The sequence below is a fragment of the Chiloscyllium plagiosum genome, chromosome 42, assembly GCF_004010195.1.
Source record: "Chiloscyllium plagiosum isolate BGI_BamShark_2017 chromosome 42, ASM401019v2, whole genome shotgun sequence".
Taxonomy (NCBI): Eukaryota; Metazoa; Chordata; class Chondrichthyes; order Orectolobiformes; family Hemiscylliidae; genus Chiloscyllium; species Chiloscyllium plagiosum.
The window spans coordinates 2,076,223-2,098,508 of NC_057751.1; the positions used below are offsets into that span (position 1 = coordinate 2,076,223).

Consider the following 22,286-nt stretch of genomic DNA (forward strand, 5'->3'; position numbering starts at 1 on the left):
GTGACTAAGAACAGGAAAGATTGTTCTGAAGCATCATATCTCCTCGATGGGGAGATCGAAGTGTTCCAGTCTGGGAAATGGCACATATAGGAAATACTTCTTCTCACACAAATTTCAAGCCTCCAACATGTGAGAAGTTAGAGGAATAGAAGCAAAAACTTAAAAGTAATTCAAAAAATTGCCTTGTTCAGAGGAGTGTAGGCTTCAGAGAAGTCTGACTAAGTTGAATGGATTCCTTCAGCAACCTAAGCAGAGATTAAATCTTGATTTTTTTCCCTGACTGATAGATTAACTTTCAACTGTGGTAGTACACTGTCATAATTGGGTTGAAAATTAAGGCCCTACATCTGGAAACAACACGTTCAATGCTGTCCATTTAGTCTTTCAGAAAGCATCACTACTGTGTCTCATCAAAAATGTGCAAACTTGTGCTATGTTTTATTCAGTATTCTTGTCAATAGTGCTTTAGGTAGAGAGTAGACCTTCAGGCAAAAACTGAAAAGAACATTGTTGCATTCTTGAGCAAGAATGACTAACACTTGCTCAAACACCTGCAGCCATAATTAAACAACTTTATTTCATCCTGTCAACAGAGAGGGCAGCTGAGAGGACACAAGAAATAATGAGACAATAATTTCCTCCTTCTTCTTTCCCACAAACTTTCAATTCACCGATTTAGCTTCTTTGTCTTCCTATCTATGTTTCTCCTTCTCTTTCCACTTGGCTGACTGTGGTCTCTCAACATCGATGATAGAAACGAACATGACTTTTGATGACCAACTCGACTTCAGTAACGGATGGTGACATGTTTGATTTGTCGTAATCAAAGATCCTGGCTGACACTTTGTTGTACTGGTGGATTCCGTAATAGCAGCAGACTTTGTTTTGACTTTCCCTGACATTCAGTTTGTTCTTTTGGAGGAATTTGGGTGAACTGAGGTTTCTTATGCTGTCCCTCTGTCTGATTTCTTCTTTCAAGCAAAAGCTCCATGTGGCATTGAAGGAGTGTCTCTCTCTCTCTCTCTCGAATCCTTATTTCGTTACAAACACTGAAGTCACATACTTTTACTCTCACTCATTGGGAAGTGGTGGTGTCGTGGTAATGACACTTGATTAGTAAATCTAGAACCCCAGGCAAATGTTCTGGGGAAAGTGAGGACTGTAGATGCTGGAGATCAGAATCAAAAAGTGTGGGGTGCTGGAAAGTCACAGTCAGTCAGGCAGCACCCCAGGAACAGGAGAGTCGATGTTTTAAGCATAAGCTCTTCATCAAGAATGTTCTGGGGACATGGATTCAAATCCCACAATGGCAGTTTATGAAATGTGAACTCAATAAAAAGACAGCCAAAATATACCCAAAATGTTCACTAATGTCCTGTAGGAAAAGAAATCTGCCATCCCTGCCAACTCTGGTCTATATATGAATCCGATCTTCAGCAGTCTGGTTGAATCTTTACTGTTCTCTGGGAAATTAGGGTTGGCATTAAATGCTGGTCGAGCCAGTGACACCCACATCCCATTAATGGATTTTTTAAAAAAACCTTGAAGTTTGAACAACAGGATCTTTTGGGAGTGCTGAACTCTCTAAGTTTCATATTTGATGTAATATTTCCCATTGCAACTTTATTATGCTTTTCTCCTGTGTTTCTGTTGAAGTCAGGTGTCATCATTTTGAATCTTGTCCAAGGAGTGTATATAAACACTAACTTGTAAATTGAGCAACCTGTTGTAGAACACAGGATTGTTCTGCAACAGAAAATTTGAAGACAAAATTGGAAATCACTGCCTAGCTTGTCACCGAGCAAATATTTCTGCAAGGACCCCTTCACAACCTGTACATGTTAGCACGATTGGAATGTATTTGACTCATTTGTCACGCGTTAATATTTGCAGCTCTTCTTAAATAATTGGAGAACCATTGTTGATGCTAACACCTCTGGCAACTCATAAATTGCAAAGCAGCTTGTCAAAACTTCAATTCTTCTGACACATGTCAGAATTGGGCATCGACTCAACGTTCATGTGTTAATTGTTATTTTAAAAAAATCTGGTTCGCTAATGTCCTTTAGAGAAGGAAATCTGCCATAATTACCTGGCCTGGCCTAAATGTAGATGTCTCCTTCAGCTATTCTCTTCCTTTTTGTGTTCTTCTCAAAACTCACATCATCTTTTTATATTGCTGTCCATTTACCTTTCATGTTCTCCTTCCCTTTTCATCAACTACTGATAGCCTTTTTGGTTTTTGGAGCACTGCTGATCTTCAGACAGCTACTGTTTTCTGCACCACTGACTGCCTTTTTGTTTAAATCCAACACTAACATTCATTTTCAAAGTGACCTATGGGAGGATCTTTCCTGCTGGTGTTTGTTTTTCAGTAAATGTACTTTTGTTAAATATTTCGAATTGCATCTTTAACTGTTTCTCACTGTTCATTTAAATCCATACCCAAGTAACCACAGTCAGTTCACCTCTCACACCTATGAAATTGTCTTTGTTCAAGATTATGTAAGTTTGGAAACCTCTGCCTCAGATGGCAAACCAAGGTGGATTATTCAATATTTTTAATGGGGAGGTAACAGATTCTTCATAAGCAACAAAGCACATGTTATTGGCACTAAAAGATAATGTGGAAATTGAAACACAAACAAATCAGCCATGGTCTTATTGAATGGTACCGCAAGCTTGAGGAGACAAATGAGTGACTTGTGCTCCAAATTTGTACATACATTTATATGATGTTATCTGACGTTTGCTATTGATATTTTTCATTTATACTGTGCAGATTTCATGATTTCATCAGGCCTTTCTCACAATTCCTTTGTGTCACCGAATTTGATCAGAGCCACCTGATGCCAAGACTCTCCTCCTTTCACCTGAGTCAAAAGGTGGTGCTGGAAAAGCACAGCTGGTCAGGCAGCTTCCGAGGAGATGGAGAGTCAACATTTCGAGCATAAGCTCTTCATCAGGAATGAATTTCTGATCATTCCTGGTGAAGAGCTTATCTCAAAATGTCGACCCTTCTGCTCCTCGGATGCTGCCTGACTGGCTGTGCTTTTCCAGCACCACACTTTTTGATCTGATCTCCAGCATCTGAAGTTCTCACTTTCTCCTTTGACCTTCTGTCTGGCTCTCCGCAATATTTATTTCTCACCTGTTATCATCTTGGAACCATGTCTCTGTAATTAGATTTAAATAATTTGCCTCTAGTTGTGTCATTAATTCATCCTATTGCTTCATGCATGCACAGAAAGAATCTTCATTTTAACCTTTATTTCCACTAGCGATCTTGCTCCCTGCTTTTTGTCTTATCCTGCTCCGTGATCCCAAAATATGCCTGCATTGTCATTCTTTTCAATCATGTATATATTGTCTCACTGTATACTTTCAGAGCTCCAAACATGTATAATAATGTTCTTTGATAATTAATTTCTCAGCGTCATAGCCACCATTGTGTGTTATATTACACTGAGAAAAGCTATCACATGTTCAGTTCCAGTCAGCTGTTCCTGCACAATTTTATTTTCATGACCTAAACAGAGACAAGTAAAATAAAATATTCAGATTTTTCAACATCACACAAGGACCAAAAATCATGAGGGGCAGAAATAGTGTGAATAATCAATGTCTTTTCCCCAGAGTTGTTAAGACCTAAACTAGAGGGCACAGATTTAAAGTGAGAGGGGAAAGATTTAAAAGGGACTTGTGGGGCAATGTTTTCACACAGAGGTTGTGCATGTGTGGAATCAACTTCCAAAGGAAGTAACAGATGCAGATACAGTTACAATAATTAAAAGACATTTGGACGGGTACATGGATAGGAAAGATTTAGAGTGATATGGGCCAAAACGCAGGCAAACAGGACTGGTTTAGTTGGGAGACCTGGCTGGCTTGTAAGAGTTGGATCAAAAGGTCTGTTCTTGATAAAAAATTACACTTTGAATGTATTTTTTTTGTGTCGTGTGAATGTATCTGTGATAAAGAGTTATAGATCTAATTCTGATTACAGGGCCATAAACTCACAGAGCATGGAACCAGGCCCTGCAGCCCACCATGTCTATGTCGATCATCTAGTTCAGATGTTGATCAGTGTTTGCCACTTGTTTTAAGAGTAGCCTTTGTGGAAATAAATTATTTTGAATTCATTAATCTTCATCATGAATATTTCTTTTATTCTTGATATTTCCACAAAAAGAATCAGTTGGCTATTTTGGTGATTGAACCAACACAGTTATACTAATGGTGTGACTTGTGAAATAGCGGGGCTTAATTCCGAGTACAGTCCACAGTCATTACACTCTGTAACTTGTGACTTCTTTTCTTCATATGCATTAATTCAAGTCCTTTTTGAAAGCTGCTATTGAATTTGCTTTCCATTTCTGACAGCATATTCTAAATCATAGCAAGATCAACTTTTGTTTTAAAAGAAGTTCTCATCTTTACCTCTGCCTCTTTTGCCAAATGTCTCAAATCTCTTTCCTCTGGTTACTGGACCCTCCTGCCAGTTTCTCCTGATTTTGAGAGGAAATTACATTTTCAGAGATAAAAGCAAATTACTGCGGATGCTGGAATCTGAAACCAAAAGAGAAAAATGCTGGAAAATCTCAGCAGGTCTGACAGCTTTGACAAAGGGTCAGTTCGACTCAAAACGTCAGCTCTTTTCTCTCCTTACACATGCTGCCAGACCTGTTGAGATTTTCCAGCATTTTCTCTTTTGGTTACATTTTCAGAGATGTGGGGAACCAGGCTTAATGATAGGTTCCTGTGATCTGGAGCCAGGCATTGACAAATAAGTATAATATACTTACTACGATGAATTCCCCACCAGAAAGTATTTCAGTACTCTCCATGTGGTAATGGTCAAATAGATCATACATAGTTGAAATGGCCAAGTACTTTATGTATGTGGGCAATGACCTGAAAGTGACAGGCTTACTTAAACTTTTTGTATTGAATACTGCTCACAATACATTGCAGATTCTGCATGAACCATGTGATGTACTATTTGCGTAGATTCTATTCCTGATACACGATCTGTCAAACATTCTTTTTTTTCTGCAGCTCTTGAAAGTAATTTGGCTGGAGCCAACAGTGTTACCGATTGAGGCAGGTCAATAACCAATCCATTTCTGAAGGCATTTCAATCTGCTATGTTAAATGTTATTATGTTGATATAAAAAAAAACTTGTGTTTCCATCATGTTTTTGCAACCTCAGGCCAACCAATGCAGTTTACAACCAATAAAATACTCTTTCTTTTAAAGTGGAATGATATACAGCCAATTTATGCACAGTAAGCTTCCACAAACAGCAATGTATAAATGATCAAATAATCTGGTTTTAGGGGTTGATTGAGGAATGGGACAATGGAGGCAACTCTGAGCAATATCTGAGCAGACAGATGGGCTCTCTGTTTAATGTTCTCTCACAGAAATTAACACACAAAAAATATGTTCAACCGCACAAATTACTTCTTCACTGCTCTCCCATGTGGCTTGTCCTCACATTATGTTTGAGTGAACCATAATTTATACCATGTTATTGTGTGCTATTGTTCCTGCCAAAAACTGGTGAATAGAATCTCTGAAGCAGGCGACAATACAATTTGGAACACGCACCCTTGGTAGGGGAGGTGAGAAATTTCCCACAATCTTTCTGTTTCAGAACCAACAGGTGCTTTCATTTATACAAATTGTAGAAGGCCAGCAGCTCTCCAACGTTTTATCCCAAATGACCCAACATTTATCACCATTATTTTGAAGACTAATATGCAACAGATATTTGATGTGTCACATTGAGAACTGATCAAAAGTCAGAGGGCGTGGAACTCAATGCCTGTAAGAATGATCAAGGGAAAAACTCACATCGTATTTAAAAAACATTTAGATGTCCACTGATTACAACACTTAATGTAAACTGTAGGGCTATGGCCCAAAAGCTATGATGTGTGATCAGACAGGATCTGGCATAGCCACAAGAATGTCCAAAGAATCATAGAATCTGGACAGTGTGGAAAGAGGCCACTTAGCCTATCGAATCTGCACTAACCCTCCAAAGCATCCTGCTTAGACCCAGACCCCCATCCTATCCCATAATGCCGCATATACCATGGTCAATCCACCTAAACTGCACATCTTTGAACTGTGGGAGGAAACCAGAGCAGTCGGTGAAAATGGAGAGAACATACAAACCCAACACAGACAGTCACCCAAGGCTGGAATCGAAACCAGGCCCCTGGCACTGAGAAGCAGCAGGGCTAACCACAAAGTCATTGTGCCACCCCTGTGAACCACCACCTTCTGTGGCACAACTTTCTATGATTCCATGATTCCCATAGTCCCTTAGATTCTGGAACAAGAACAGCAGTCGAGAAATGTTATGGTAAGAAAATAACAACTTACATTTAGAAAGCAAAGTTGACTGATACCACTGGATCAACTACTGATTTGGAAGTGATGCAGAGCTTCATACAGCAGAAGCACAATCTATTTAAACTGAACTCAGACAAACTATAGCACAGATGATAGTAGTCTCCTGATAAAACAGGATTATTATTTCAACAATATGCAGCAAGTAAAGGATTGTGTGAAAACAAAAATTCTGTGCATTATATCAATCCTCGTCATGTACAGCACTGTATTTTCGAGATATTAATGGGAAAGAGTTAATTCATCATCTCTACATTGTCCAAGACATGATGTATCACTCTGTTTCCAATGATAATATAATTTGCTTGCTCATCAAATGTCATTATATATTAGTTTTTCACACTACAAATAAGAAATGCTGGTTCACACAATGTTTATGGGATAAAATACTCAAAACATTGATGTTCTTTAATAACTTGAATAATTGAAAGCACGTGTTGGTTCTGGGAAAGAGAGGTTGTGGCAGATTTTTTTTACCCTTGACAATACACTTCGAATGAAAATTCCAGATTGTGCTGCCTTTTGGTTCCGAGGTTCTGTTCAATGAATCTTGGCAGCAAGGCTAGAAAATAAGAACATGATATAAATTATGAATTCCTCTACTGCAGTTATGGAATTGCCATGAGAGAGCAGTTGAAATTGTATTTTATAAACAAACAGGCAGGCAGTAATATTACAGATATTGTTCCTGGGTTGTTATTGACAGAGCAATTATTGCCTATTCCATGTGTGCAATTGTTCGAACAGTTGAATGCTTTCTGAGCCACCTCCAGAAGTCAAGATGATCCATGAAAGAGGACCTAAGGTTGGATAAGGTCAGGTGTTGGCTGGATGGGGAAGTCAGGTTGGGTTCTTTTAAAGAAATTGCGTGCTATTATCGTTATTTCTTTCTAACAAGAAAAAAGACCACAATTATTCCACTTTTATTCTGAACCACTGTTATAGCGTTGATTGCAAGTAGGAAGTGCAAGTGAGGAGGTTTAGCTGCAACTGTACATCGCATTGCTCACCACAGTTTTAGTCTCTATCCTTAAACGCTTCAGAAAACATATACTGGTTGAGTCTTACTTTTAAGGGGTTGTCTTAAAAGGAGTGCTTGAGCACATTGGACCCAGAAAACAGCAGAGCATATGGTCATCTTATTCAAATGGACAATACTGTGAAAGGAAAAATAAAACAAAGAACTGTGGATGGTGGAGATCTGAAACAAAGCAGAACTTGCTGGAGAAGCTCAGCAAGCCCAGCAGCATCTGCAGAGTGATGTCAGATTTAACATTTGACCCATAGAGTCATAGAGTGAACAGCAAGGAGACAGGCCCTTTGGCCCAACTAGTCCATGCAAAGCAAAATATTCATCCATGCTAACTCCATTTCCCTGAACTTGACCCATGTCCTTCTAACCTTTTCCTATCCATGTATTTGTTCAAATAGCTTTCAAATGTTGTTAATGTACCCGCAACAACCACTTCAGTTGCTCCTCAGGCTCCCTTTTACATCTTTCCCCCCTAACCTTAAACTGAACACATGGTTGCAGGGATGGTGCAGGGGGAAGGGTTTTGGATTTTTGGATAATTGGAGTTCTTTCTGGGGAAGATGGGATCTGTACAAACAGGATGGTCTTCACCTGAACCAGAGGGTTACCAATATCCCGGTGGGGGGAAGGGGGGAGATTGCTAATGCTCTATTTGGGGGTGGGGGGGAGGTTAAACTAAAGTAGCAGGGGGATAAGAACCTGAATTGTAGTTCCAGTGTACAGGAGGTTGAGGGTCGTGAGGTCAGAGATAGGTTTACAAGATCGCGAGAGGGCACTGGTAATCAGGATGTTGGTTTGAAATGTGTGTATTTCAATGTCAGGAGCATCTGGAATAAGGAGGGTGAATTTGCAGTATGGGTTGGTACCTGAGATTTCAATGTTGTAGCCATTTCAGAGACATGGCTAGAGGAGGAACAGGAATGGTTGTTGCAGATTCTGGGATTGAGATGTTTCAGAAAGAACAGAGATTAGATTAGATTACATTCCCTACAGTGTGGAAACAGGCCCTTCAGCCCAACTAGTTCACACCAACCCTCCGAAGAATAACCCACCCAGACCCATTCCCCCTATCTAATGCACCTAATTCTACGGGCAATTTAGCATGACTAATTCACCGAACCTCCCTGCACATCTTTGGATTGTGGGAGGAAACCGGAGCACCCGGAGGAAACCCACGCAGAAATGGGAAGAATGTGCAAACTCCACACATGATGGTAAAAGGGGGAGAGTGGGTTGATGGTGTGGCATTGTTAATCAAGGACAGTATTACAGCAGCAGGGAGGTAGTTGGCAAGAGAGGGAGCCATGGTTTATGAAAGAAGGTGAAGCTTTTGTCAAGAAGAAGAAGAAAGTTTATGTGACGATGAGGCGTGAAGGTTCAGTTCGGAGGCTTGAGAATTAAAAGTTAACCAGAAAAGATCTAAAGAGAGGGCTAAGAAGAGCCAGGAGGGGACATGAGAAGTTGTTGGCAGATAGGATCAAGGAAAACCCAAAGGCCTTTTATGGATATATCAGGAATAAAAGAATGACTCGAGTAAGATTAGGGCCAATCAAAGACAGTAGTGGGAAGTTGTGTGTGGAATCTGAGGACATGGGGGAAGTGCGTAATGAATACTTTTTGTCAGTATTCACATTGGAAGGGCAATGTTAGTGAGAATACAGACATCCAGGCTACAAGATTAGATGGGATTGAGGTTGACAAAGAGGAGGTTTTAGCAATTTTGGAAGATCTGAAAATAGATAAGACCCCTGGGCCGGATGGTATTTATCCTTGGATTCTCTGGGAAGCCAGTGCAGAGATTACAGAGCCTTTGGTTTTGACCTTTATGTCATCATTGTCGACAGGAGTAGTGCTGAAAATGTGTTGCTGGAAAAGCGCAGCAGGTCAGGCAGCATCCAGGGAACAGGAGAATCGACGTTTTGGGCATAAGCCCTTCTTCAGGAATCCCTCATTCCTGAAGAAGGGCTTATGCCCGAAACGTCGATTCTCCTGTTCCCTGGATGCTGCCTGACCTGCTGCGCTGTTCCAGCAACACATTTTCAGCTCTGATCTCCAGCATCTGCAGACCTCATTTTCTCCTCGACAGGAGTAGTGCCAGAAGACTGGAGGATAGCAAATGTCATTCCCCTGTTTAAGAAGGGGATTCAGGGCAATTCTAGTAATTAAAGGCCAGTGAGCCTTACTTTGGTCGTAGGTAAGGTGTTGGAAAACGTTATAAGAGATAGCATTTAGAACTATCTACAAAGGAATAATTTAATGAGGAATAGTCAACATGGTTTTGTGAAGGATAGGTCGTGCCTCACTAACCTTACTGAGTTCTTCAAGAAGATAACAAAACAGGTGGATGAAGGTAAAGGGGTTGATGTGGTGTGTATGGATTTTAGTAAGGCATTTGACAAGGTTCCACACGGTAGGCTATTGCACAAAATACGAAGTTTCGGGATTGAAGGTGATTTAGCGGTTTGGATCAGAAATTGGCTAGCTGAAAGAAGACAGAGGGTGGTGGTTGATGGGAAATGTTCACACTGGAGCTCAGTTGCCAGTGGTGTGCTGCAAGGATCTGTTTTGGGGTCACTACTGTTTGTCATTTTTATAAATGATCTGGAAGTGAGCAGAGAAGGATGGGTGAGTAAATTTGCAGATGACACATTTGTGGGTGAAGTTGTGGATAGTGCTGAAGGATGTTGTGGGTTACAGAGGGACATAGATAAGTTGCAGAGCTGGCTGAGAAGTGGCAAATGGAGTTTAATGCAGAAAAGTGTGAGGTAGTTCACTTCGGAAGAAGTTACAGGAATGCAGAGCACTGGGCTCATGGTAAAATTTTGACAGTGCAGATTAAGAGAGAGATCTCGGTGTCCAGGTGCATAAATCCCTGAGAGTTGCCACCCAGGTTGAGAGGATTGTTAAGAAGGCATCTGGTATGTTGGCGTTTATTGATAGGGGGATTGAGCTTCTGAGCCATGAGGTCATGCTTCAGCTGTACAAGAGCTGGAAATGTGTTCTGAAGGGCTTATGCCCGAAACGTCGATTCTCCTGTTCCCTGGATGCTGCCTGACCTGCTGCGCTTTTCCAGCAACACATTTCCAGCTCTGATCTCCAGCATCTGCAGACCTCACTTTCTCCTCAGCTGTACAAGACACTGGTAAGGCCGCACCTGGAGTATTGCGTGTAGTTCTGATCACCGCATTATTGGAAGGATGTGGAAGCTTGGGAAAGGGTTCAGAGGAGATTTACAAAGATGTTGCTTGGGATGGAAGGAAAGTCTTATGAGTAAAGGCTGAGGGAACTGAGGCTGTTTTTGGAGAGATGAAGGTTGAGAGGTGACTTAATCGAGACGTATAAGAGAACCGAGGGTTAGATAGGGTGGATAGTGAGAGCCTCTTTCCTCTGATGGTGAAGGCTAACATGAGGGGACATAGCTTTAAATTGAGGGGTGATAGATTTACGACAGATATCAGGGGCAGTTTCTTTACTTAGAGAGTAATGGGGCGAGGTGGGGCCTGCCTGCAACAGTAGTGGACTCGCCAATGTTAAGGGTATTTAAATGGGCATCGGGCATACATTTGGATAATAATGGAATGGTGTAAGTTAGATGGGCATCAGATTAGTTTCATAGGTCGGCGCAACATCGAGGCGCTGTAACGTTCTATGTTCTAGGTTCTAAACTGATGCCCTCTCGTCCTCAATTCCCAAACCCTGGGAAGAAGACTGAGTGATTCATCCTATCAATGCCTCTCATGATCTTATGTACTTTGACAGGATCCCCGCTCAGTTACCTACGCTCTGAAGTAAAACATTCTCGCTTGTCCAACCTATCCCTATGACTCAGACCCTTGAGTCCTGGCAACATCTTTATAAATTACTTCTGCACTCTTTGTAGTTTAATAACATCCTTCTAATAGCAAGGTGACCAAAACTGAACACAATACTTCAAGTGCGACCTCACCAACATACAACTGCGACATAAGTTCCCAACCCCTCAATGCCCTGACTAATGAAGGCCAGTATGCCAAAAGCCTTCTTCATTGTCCTGTCTACCTGTGACTCCACTTTCCGTGCACCTGAACTCCAAGGTCATTCTATTTCACTCCAATCCTTAAGGCCCTACCGTTCACCATGGAACTCCTACCTTGATTTGACTTTCCAAAATGCAAGACCTCACACTTATCTGTATTAAACTCCATTTGCCATTTCTCAGCCCACTTCCCCAGCTGATCAAGATCCTGCTGCAATTTCTGACAACCTTCCTCACTTTCCATGATACCGCCTATTTGGTGTCATCTGCAAACTTACCAATCATGCCCTGTAATGGGTACAGCACCGATCCCTGAGGCACTCCACTAGTCACAGTCTGACAATCATCCTTCCACTATTACTCTCTACTTCCTATCGTTAAGCCAATGGTGCATCCAATTTGCCAGCTTCCTCAGGATTTCATGTGATCTAACCTTCCAGAGCAGCTTACCATGCAGAACCTGATCAAAGGCCTTACTGAAATCCATATAGACCACGTCTACCGCCCTGCCCTCACCAACCTTCCTGGTCACTTCATCAAAGAACTCTCACAAGTTTGTGAGGCATGGTCTCCCATGCACAAAGCTATGCTGATTACTCCCAATCAAATCTTGTCCTTCTAAATGCTTTTACATCTTATTTCTCAGAATGTTCTCAAGTAACCTACCTACCACAGATGTTAGGCTTATTGATCTATAATTCCCAGGTTTTTTCTTTGCAGTTCTTCTTGAATAATGGCACAAGATTCACTCCACTCCAGTCTTCCAGGATCTCACCTGTGACTAATGATGATGCAAAATTATCAGCCAGGCACCCCACAGTTTCTTCTCTAGCCTTTTGCAGTGTTCCTGGATATATCTGGTCAGGACTTAGAGATTTATCCACCTTCATACGTTTTAATCCATCCAACACCTCCTCGACTGTGATATGGACCACGAAGTCTTCATGTCTTTCTCCAAACTATAATATCGAATACATTCCAAGACTGAATTGGACAGATTTGTGGATTGTAGGGGAGTCAAAGCTGTAATCAGATCAGCAATTTCTGAACTGAATGGAGGGCGCACTTGAGGAGCCATTATCTCATATTTCTGCTCTTATCTCGCGGGTTCTAGTCCACTTTAAGAAATACTCTCCTCATTTGAAAGCAAGTTGGGGTGGGTGAATTATTGGACTGTGATGGGGACCAAAGCACAGGAGGCAGAATGCGATTAGGCTGTGGTAATCCAACCGGACAAGTAATCCAAAGTCTCATGTAATGCTCTGGGGATCCAGGTTTGAATACAACCACAGCAGATGGTGAAATTTGAACTTTAAAAAACATGGTGGAGTTAAAAGTCTGATGACAGCTATCAAACCATTATCATAACAACATCTCTGGTTCACTAATATCCTTTAGATAAAGTAAATTGCTGCCCTTATGTGGTTTGGCTGACCTGACGCCAGATGTGACTCCAGACAGAGTGGTTGACTTATAATGCATTCTGGCATCAACTAGCAAGCTATTCAGCTGAATTAACCCACTAAAAAGCCGCAAAAAAGGAATGCAATTGACCAGACCACTCGGCATTCAACCAGGAGCCAGAAATGACAACAGCAAACTCAGCCCAGAAATCCTGTGAAAGTTTCCGATGAATACTGGAGACAAGTGCTAGACTAGGACTCTCAGACAACTCAAAAGCAACAGCCTGATGTCATCCATAAATTGTGGTTCTGTGAATATGACCAAGTCCCAGACAGCACTATCACTATCCCTTGGTATGCCATTTTCCACAAGCAGGATGTATGCAGCAGAGGTGAGACAGCAGTTGATACAGCAGTGGTACACAGTCTGGAGGCAACTGGCCTGGGATTCTGCAATACTGAGTCTGGATCCCACGGTATCTCATGGCATCAGGTCAAATACGGGCAAAGGAACTGCCTGGTGATCAGTATGCACTGTTCATCCCACCCCTCCCTCTCCTCCACATTGGCTGATGAATTGGTAGTCCTTCATACAACTTGGGGGGGAGGACAGAGGATGGCAAAGCTGGAGAATATCTTCTGAATGATAGACTTCAATATGAAATACTCAAGACTGACCCTTCAGCAACTCTAGTAACTGAAATGGTTGAGTTCAAATAGACAGAGCTGCTACATTAGTTCTGCACCAGGCATTGAGAAACTAACAAGAGGAAAAAACATACTTGATTTTTTACCAGTTCCACATAGTATCTGACCTCCAAAACAGGGCTTTGTCTACCACAAGGACTGTACAGTGGTCACAGAACATTATCAATAGGAGTGACCCGACATAGTTCTTTTGTTGGTGAAATCCTGTCTTCATCGTGAGAATACCCTCCATCTGGGTGGCACTATTGCTGTGTTAAATGAGACAGGCGTCGAACACATCTCGCAACTGAAATCTAGGCATCATAAGACTCTATGCAACAGCAGAATTGTACACCAACATAACAGGAAACCTCATGGACTGGCCTAGGTTCCACTCAGCCATTGCCATCAAGCTAGGACATAAACCCTGGTTCAATGAAGAGGGCAGGAAGGTGTGCCAGGAGCAGCTCCAGGCATTCCCAAAAATGACGTCTCAATCACTTGAAGCTACTAATGTGACAAACAGCAAAATCAACAAATGACACAGCTAAGTTATCCCACAACAAATGGATCAGATCCGTGCTTGGCAATCCTGCCACATTCAATCGTGAACACTAATGGATAATTAAACAACTCACGGAGGAGGAGGCTCCACATCTTCAGTAATGGGCAACCCATCTCAAAATAAGGCTGAAGTTATTTGCAACAAACTTCAGCTCGAAGTGCTGAGAGGAAGATTCATTTTGGACTCATCGAAAGGTCCACAACACCTCAGATGCCAATCTTCAGCCATTCCAATGCCCTCCATGTGCAATCAAGAAATGGTGAGAGGCACTACATCGTGTACAGGCCTGACAACATTCTGGCTAGAGTACTGAAGACATGGACTCCAGAATTTGCTCCTCGAGTACAGCTCTCTAAGACTGGCATCTACCCAGTAATGTGGAAAATTGCCCAGGAATGTCAGTAGTCAAAAAGTTAGACAAACCCAACAGTCTACATTCCATTATCAATAAAGTACTGAAAAGGCTCACGAGCAATGCTATCTAGGAGCACAAGGGGAACAATAACCTGCTCTTGGGCATTCACATGGGTCACTGAGCTACTGATCTCATTACAGCCTTAATTTCATGGACAAAAGAGTAGTGCTCGAGAGCTGAGGTGAGAGTGACTTCCTTTAACATCAATGCCACCTTTGACCAATGTGGCATCAAAGAGTTCTAGCAATCATGAAATCAACAAGTCATGGAGATGTACAACATGGAAACAGATCCTTCAGCCCAACTCATCCATGCCAACCACATATCCTAAATTAATTGAGTCCCATTTGGAAGCATTTGGCCCATATCCCTCCAAACCGTTCCCATTCTCATACCCATCCAGATGCCATTTAAATGTTGTAATTGTATCAGCCTCCACCACTTCCTCGGGCAGCTCATTCCATACACACACATACCCTCTGCTTGAAAAGGTTGCTCCATGGGTCCATTTAATTCATTCCCCTCTCACCCTAAACCTCTGTTCTCTTGTTCTGGACTCCACCTCCCGAGGGAAAAGACCTTGTCTATTTACCCTATCCATGTGCCTCATGATTTTATAAAATGGCACCTCTCAGCCTCTGATGCTTCAGGGGAAATATCCCCAGTCCATTTCACCTTTCCTTTTCCCTCAAACTCTCCAACCCTGGCAACATCCTTATAAATCTTGTCAGAATCCTTACAAGTTTCACAACATCTTTCCTGGAGCAGGGAGAACAGAATTGAACACAATATTCCAAAAGTAGTCTAACCAATGTCATGTACTGCTACAACATGGCCTCCCGACTCCTTTTCGCAATGCACTGACCACTAATGGCAAGTGTGCAATATGCCTTCTTCACTATCCTGTCTACCTGTAACTCCGCTTTCAAGGAACCATGAATCTGCACTCCAAGGTCTCTTTATTCAGCAACACTCCCCTGCCCTGATATGCCTGAGCAAAATGCACCTGTATCTCTTCCGTCCAAGCTCCCAAGAGATCCTCCCACATCCATCAGAAAGTCACCTGTACCTCCATCAATGTCATCTACTGCATCCGTTGCACCTGTTGTGGTCTCGTCTGCATCGGGGAGACAGCGTGCCTTCTTGCAGGTCATTTCAGATCTCTGGGACACCCGCACCCCCCAATCCCACCGTCCCGTGGCTGAACACTTCAACTCTCCTCCCACTCCGTCAAGGACATGCAGGTCCTGGGCCTCTTCCACCACCAAACTGTTAACACCCGACACCTGGAGGAGGAACACTTCATATTCTGCCTTGGGACCCTGCAACCACACGGGATAAATGTGGAATTTCTCAGCTTCCTCATTTCCCCTCCCCCCACATTATCACAGTCCCAAGCCTCCAACTCAGCAACACCCTCCGACCGTCTATCGCTGCCCCCTCTGACCAATCACCTTCTTCCTCACCTTCATCCATCTATCGCTTTCCCAGCTACCTCCCCCAACCCCCTCTCCCATTTATCTCTGAGCCCCCAGCCATAAGTCTCATTCCTAATTAAGGACTTCTGCCCAAAACGTCAATTCTCCTGCTCCTCGGATACTGCCTAACTTGCTGTGCTTTTCCAGCACCACACTCAAGACAAAATGCAGCAGATTAGATTTATCTAAAATTAAACGCCATCTGCCACTCCTCGGCACATGAGATCAAGGTCCCGTTGTACTCTGAGATAACCTCTTTGATTGTCCATTCCACCTCCAATTTTGGTGTCAGACAGCCATAGAGTCAAACAGCATGGAAACAGACCTTTGGTCCAACTCATCCACATCAACCATGTTCCCAAACTAAAGGTTTGGCCCATATCCTTCCAAACCTTTCCTATTTGTGTACTTGTCTAAAAGTCTTTTAAATGTTGGAATAGGACCCACATCCATTACGTCCTCTGGAAGTTCATTCCTTGCTGTGGAAAAAGGTTGTCCTTCATGAACTTTTTAAATCTTCCTCCAGTCACCTTCAAAATATGTATCCTAGTTTTGAGCTCCCCCACCCTCGGGAAAAGAGGTTGAATATTCATCTTGTAAATACCCATCCTATATGGTCACTCCTCAACCTCCTCTGCTCCTGTGAAACAAGTCCCAGCCTGTACAGCCGATTTTTATAACTCAAACCTTCCATTCCAGCAACATCTGGTAAATCTTCTCTGAACCTTCTCCAATTTAAAATATCCTTCCTTTATCAGGACGACCAGTACTCGAGCAGAAACCTCATTATGCACAATCTCAATATGACGTCCCAACTCCAATACTCAAGAATCTGAGCAATGAAGGCAAGCATGTTAAAAACCCTTCTCAACCATTCTGGCTTCTTGTGACACAAATTTCAAAGAATTATGTACCTGAATTTCTAGGTTTCACTCTCTTACAACACTACTCAGGACCCTTACCATAAAGTGTATAAGTTCGATTTACCGAAGCTTACATTTATCCAAATTAAACTCCATCTGTCACTCCTCAGCTCAGTGACTCAATTAATCAAGATCCCTTTGTAATCTTGGCTAATGTTCTTCACTGTCCGCTATGAAACCAATTTTGCTGTCATCTGCAAATTTCCTTACGATGCCTCCTATATTCTCATCCAAATTGTTTGTACAAATGACAAAACAAAAGTGGGCACATCACTGATCACAGGCCTCTCAGAATCGCCTCCACCACCTAGCCACCATCAATGCTACCTGCAAACTTACTAACCATACCCCCTATATTCACATGCAAATAATTTACACAAATGACAAAAAAAGCAGTGGAACCAGACACTAATCCTTGTGGCACACCACTGGTCACAGCTCTCCAAACTGAAAAGCAACCCTCCTCCACCACCACCTCTGTCTCCTACCTTCGATCCAATTACGTATCTAAATGGCTAGCTCTCCCTGTATTTCATGTGATCTAACCTTGTTAAACCAGTCTATCATGCAAACATTGTCAAACACCTTTCTGAACTCCATATAGACTAACTCCACCACATTGCCTTCATTAAGCCTCTTCATCACTTCTTCAAAAAACTCAATCAAGCTTTTCCCAAGCACAAAACCACATTGACTATCCCTAGTTAATCCTTGCCTTTCCAAATACATGTAAAACCCTGTCTGTCAGAATCCCCTCCAATAATTTGCCCATCTCTGACATCAGGCTCACTGGTTTTTCTGTATCACCTTTCTAAAGTGGGACCACTTTAGCCAACCTCCAGTCTTCCAGCATCTCACCTGTGACTGTCAATGAGCCAAATATCTCAGCAAGGGGCCCAGCAATCACTGCCCCAGCTTCCCACAAACCTCTAGGGTATGCCTGATCAGGTCCTGGGGATTTATCCACCTTTATGAAGGTGAAGATGTCCACCACATCCTCCTCTATAATATGGAAACTTTTCAAGATAGTGCTATTTATTTCCTCAAGTTCTCAAGTCAATGAAAATTGGTGAGAATTTTCCACTGGTTGGAATCATATCAACACAAAGGATAGTTGTGATTGCCATTGGAGGTCAATGATTTCATCCCCAGAACATCATTGCAGGATGTCCTAGGCCCAGTTTCCTGGGCCCAATGATCTCCAGTCGCTTCCTCAGTGACTTTCCCCCTATCATAAGGTCAGAAGTGGGAATGTTTGCTGATGACTGCACAACATTAAGCATCATTTGTGACTTTCAACTTGTGAAGAAGACTTACATGATATATACAAAGACAAATCAGAGTTCAGGTTTGGAGTCCAGTGACCCTTCCTTAGACTCTTCCACAGATGCTGCTAATCCTGCTGATCTTTTCCGGCAATTCCTGTTTTGTTTCTGATTTCAAGTATCTGCAGTTCTTTCTGGTTTTACTTGTATGATACAGATTTGGGTTTTGCATGGCAAATGAGAAATGCCATTTCTGCCAGACAAGCGCCAGGCAATGACCATCTCCAAAAATGCAGAATCTAACTATTTCCTGTTGATTCTCAATGGCATTATGACTGTTGAATTCCTCACTATCAGAATCCTTGGAGTTATCATTGACCAGAAACTGAATTGGACTAGCCATGCTAAATTGCCAACACTGTTTAGGATTTGCAGGCTAGTTGGATTAGCCATCGGAAATGAGTTACAGCTGGGTCTGGGTGGGATGATCTTCAGAGAGTCAGTCTGAACTCGATGGGCCAAATGGCCTGCTTCCACACTGTGGGGATTCTATGACTTGATAAGCATTGCGGCTGTAAGAGACAGTCAGAGGCGAGAAATCCTGCACTGAGTACTCACCTCCTGACTCTCCAGAGCATGTCCACAAGGCACAAGGGTGATGGAGTACTCCCCACTTGCCTGGACAGGTGCAGCTCCAATAACACCCAGGAGATGTGACACACTCCAGGAGAAAGCAGCTTGCATGATTGACACCACATCCACGTAAATTAAGTCCCTCCACCACTGGAACACAATGCTCGCAATCCGTACCATTTAAAAGACACACTACAGAAATTCACCATGGCTTCTTGACAGCAACGTTCAAAAGTCATTATCACTACCATCTAGAAGGTCATCGGTAGCAATGACAGAGAAACACTGCCACTTGCAAGTTTCTTTTGATGTGAAAATATATTACCACTTGCAAACGACACTAAGGTCAGTGAAGTTGTGGACAGTGATTAAGGATGTTGTAGGTTACAGACCTGGGCTGAGAGGTGGCAAATGGAATTTAATACGGTCAAGTGTGAGGTGATTCACTTTGGTTAGAGTAACCGGAATGCAAAGTACTGCACTAATAGTAAGATTCTTGGTAGTGTAGATAAGCAGAGAGATCTCGGTGTCCATGTACACAGATCCTTGAAAGTTGCCACCCAGGTTGACAGGGTTGTTAAAAAGGCATACAGTGTTTTAGCTTTTATTAACAAAGGGATTGAGTTCCGGAACCATGAGGTTATGCTACAGCTGTACAAAACGCTGGTGCGGCCGCACTTGGAGTATTGTGTACAGTTCTGGTCACCGCATTATAAGAAGGATGTGGAAGCTTTGGAAAGGGTGCAGAGGAGATTTACTAGGATGTTGCCTGGTATGGAAGGAATGTCTTACGAGGAAAGGCTGAGGGCCTTGAGGCTGTTCTCGTTAGAGAGAAGAAGGTTGAGAGGTGACTTAATAGAGACATACAAGATAATCAGAGGGTTAGGTAGGAGAGCCTTTTTCCAAGTATGGTGACGGCAAGCATGAGGAGGCATAGCTTTAAATTGAGGGGTGATAGGTATAGGACAGATGTCAGAGGTAGTTTCTTTACTCAGAGAGTAGTAAGGGTATGGAATGCTTTGCCTGCAACAGTTGTAGATTCGCCAACTCGCCAACTTACAATATTTAAGTCGTCATTGGACAAGCATATGGACATGCATGGAATAGTGTAAGTTAGATGGGCTTCAGATTGGTATGACAGGTCGGCGCAACATCGAGGGCCAAAGGGCCTATATTGCGCTGTAATGTTCTATGTTGTTCAGTGTTGCTGGGTCAAAATCTTGGAATTCCCTCCTTAGCATCACTGTGGGTCTACCTACACCAAATGAACTTCTTTGGTTCAAGAATGCAGCTCACCACCATCTTTTCCAGGGCATTAACGGATGGGCAACCAATACCAGCTGAACCAGAGAGTTCTCCATCTCTTGAATGAATGAAGAACAGGAAACAATCGTCATGATTCCTTTTCCTTCTGACACCCTAGGCCCATCTGAACTTCAATTCTACAATGATTTAGGTGCAGTCCATGTATTGATGCTCGCTGCTGAAAAATGTGTTGCTGGAAAAGCGCAGCAGGTCAGGCAGCATCCAAGGAGCAGGAGAATCGATGTTTCGGGCATAAGCCCTTCTTCAGGAAGAAGGGCTTATGCCCGAAACGTCGATTATCCTGCTCCTTGGATGCTGCCTGACCTGCTGCGCTTTTCCAGCAACACATTTTTCAGCTCTGATCTCCAGCATCTGCAGTCCTCACTTTCTCCATGTGTTGAGGCTTTACGAGCACATTGTGACCTTTGCAAATCACATTTTGAAAATTGATCTTGGCAATATTTTCTTGCAGCTAATGATGCAAAGTAATAAGCAACATGTGTTTTTGCAGTCTTCAGATGAGGAACATACTTAGTATTTACTCTGCAACTTGACATCTGTAGGATGTTGGTCCGATCAAGTCCTGATAATGTAAGGATAAAATAATTGATTCTTATAAAACAAATAAAACTTAAGAAAATTTGTGCAAATGATTGTGTACATGAATAAATGACCACAAACCTGGGCCTGAGTAAAATTATGAACATGCTGTGTGATCATATCTGTGCATGCATGTCTGCAAAAGTGTTATGGAGACTGTAGCCAATCTAAAATAAATTGGCAAACACCAGACTGTAAATATTATATACTTGACAGACAAAAAGAGGAAATAAAATTGCATTCCTACCACATCTTTCACAATATCACGATATTCCAAAATACCTATGCCCAATGAAGTGGTTTTGCAGTGTTTTACTGAAACTCTCCAAAAATGTCAGAAATGTCGGAAACACAAGCTGCTAATTTTCACAGAGCAAACTCCCACAATAGCAATGTGATAACTACCAAACTCTGCCTCAGCACCTTTTCAAAGATTTTCTACATTCATATGAGAGAGCAGATGTGGCACAGTGGCACAGTGGTTAGCACTGCTGCCTCACAGCGCCTGAGACCCGGGTTCAATTCCCGCCTCAGGCGACTGACTGTGTGGAGTTTGCACGTTCTCCCCGTGTCTGCGTGGGTTTCCTCCGGGTGCTCCGGTTTCCTCCCACAGTCCAAAGATGTGCAGGTTAGGTGAATTGGCCATGCTAAATTGCCCGTAGTAAAGGAGGAAATGTAGGGGTATGGGTGGGTTGCGCTTCGGCGGGTCGGTGTGGACTTGTTGGGCCGAAGGGCCTGTTTCCACACTGTAATCTAATCTAATCTAATCTAATCTAATGTGGTCATTCCAAGGACAATTCCTCTGGAGGTTCAGAACTTGGTCAGTCCTGGACTGCACTGACAGCTTGGACTTGTGGTCACCTGCAGCCTTGAGCCCATATAAGCTCTGACTCATAAGCAATTTCTGTGCCTTCAGAAATACGGCAAATACCTGAAACAGAACAATGCAGAACAAATGATAATTCAATGAGAAATAACTAATGAAACAAAGAACAAGGGCTCCAAGGATAAGGCTTTGAGGCCAGGAGCAACAATTTCACAGATGAAGACAGCTTGTTTCTGTCAAACTATTGCTCAATTGAAAAGGTCAAGCCTGTATGTCAACATTGATCAATCTGTACACTTCAGAGTGACTGTAATAGGTCAGGATGCTTCAGAAACTGAAAGTAGGTCAGTTTAGCTTAATTGTTACATCTTGTAACTCTTCAAATCAAGTAATGCAACTGTGGTATTTTAATATGAATCCAGGGATTGTTACACTATAACAATTCTGAAAACATCTGTTGTGCATGCAATGATCATCTGTGTTAACCTCGGCTGCATATTATGATGTAAAATGAATTAAAAGAGTGACATTTTCATTGCACCATTCATGATCACTGGACATTGCCAAGTTCTTTCCAGTCAATCAAGTGACTTTGAAATAAATAATTTCCGTCATGTCTCAGCCAGTTTCCTCACAGCAAGTTCTCACAAATGCAATATAATGATCTGGTGATGAGTTTTTGATGTGTGAGATGAATAAATATTGACCAGGACA

At 42.4% G+C, this 22,286-nt stretch overlaps 1 protein-coding gene across 2 annotated transcripts in view; it reads left to right on the plus strand.

The window, feature by feature from the left end:
• The window catches only part of LOC122543017 (GDNF family receptor alpha-2-like), a 311,320-nt gene that overhangs the window by 141,500 nt on the left and 147,534 nt on the right, over positions 1-22,286 (plus strand). The gene's annotated exons all lie outside the window — the stretch shown is intronic.